The sequence below is a fragment of the Glycine max genome, chromosome 3 (genome assembly GCF_000004515.6).
Source record: "Glycine max cultivar Williams 82 chromosome 3, Glycine_max_v4.0, whole genome shotgun sequence".
NCBI classification, from domain to species: Eukaryota; Viridiplantae; Streptophyta; class Magnoliopsida; order Fabales; family Fabaceae; genus Glycine; species Glycine max.
This window is the reverse complement of record NC_016090.4, coordinates 26,363,904-26,365,081: the sequence shown is the minus strand read 5'-3', so window position 1 is coordinate 26,365,081 and position 1,178 is coordinate 26,363,904. Positions and strand designations below refer to the sequence as shown.

General features: G+C 41.4%; 1 non-coding gene across 1 annotated transcript; it reads right to left on the bottom strand.

Moving 5' to 3' along the window:
- Nucleotides 1-664: 664 nt before the first annotated feature.
- Nucleotides 665-771, bottom strand: LOC113001275 (small nucleolar RNA R71). The gene has a single exon (XR_003266594.1). It is a non-coding gene; the product is annotated as a small nucleolar RNA R71 (small nucleolar RNA).
- Nucleotides 772-1,178: the final 407 nt, after the last annotated feature.

Sequence of the window (1,178 nt, the reverse complement as noted above, 5' to 3'; positions counted from 1 at the left end):
TTCCTCACAAAATTTCAGCTCATTTGGATATCGTTTGAGTATAGATATAGTGTTACCCCCTTGTTAGGTGCTTGTTGAGAAACACATTATTTGTTGCATATAGTGCATGACTAGGGGCAATCCAGGTGATTTACAACCCTTTGATCCTAAAATAGATAGAACCTTTCATAGATTAGTTAGGCATAGTGTGCATCCTAGTCATTTTGAGCATTCTGAGTATTCTGTTGTTGGTGATTCTGAATATTCTAATTTTGAGCATTCGACTACTAATTTTCATACTGAGAACATGGCTCAACCTCCACCTCGTGAGAGGACTCTTAGGGAGATGGCTGCACCTGATTTCACTTATGAAAGCTTGTGCATTCAATATCCTGATGAGGGTGTTCCATATGTTCTCAAGACTGGACTAATACATTTGCTGCCCAAGTTTCATGGTCATGTAGGTGAAGATCCTCATAAGCATCTTAAGGAGTTCAATATTGTTTGTTCCACCATGAAGCCCCCTGATGTCCAGGAAGATCATATATTTCTAAAGGCTTTTCCTCATTCTCTAGAGGGAGTGGCAAAAGATTGGTTGTACTACCTTTCTCCCAGGTCCATTACCAGCTGGGATGACCTTAAGAGGGTGTTCTTGGAGAAATTCTTCCCTGCATCTAGGACCACAGCCATCAGAAAAGACATTTCAAGCATCAGGCAACTTAGTGGAGAGAGCTTGTATGAGTACTGGGAAAGATTCAAGAAATTGTGTGCAAGCTGCCCTCACCACCAGATTTCTGAGCAAGAGTCTGTGGTCTATGTTCTTCTGCATATCACCATACAGATCTTTGTCCTTCTTTGCAGCAATCTGGAGTCAATGAGCAACCTGAAGCTTATGCTGCAAACATTTATAATAGACGCCCTCAGTAGCAAAACCAATAACAACAAACTAATTATGATCTTTCAAGAAACAAATACAATCCAGGTTGGAGGAATCATCCAAATCTGAGATGGGCAAGTCCTCCACAACAACAACAGTTTGTCCCTCCCTTCTAGAATGTTGTTGGCCTAAGCAAGCCATATGTTCCTCCTCCAATACAGCAGCAACAACAACAACAAAGACAACAACCAACTGAGGCCCCTCCTCAACCTTCCTTAGAAGAGTTAGTGAGGCAAATGACCATCCAGAATATGCAATTTCA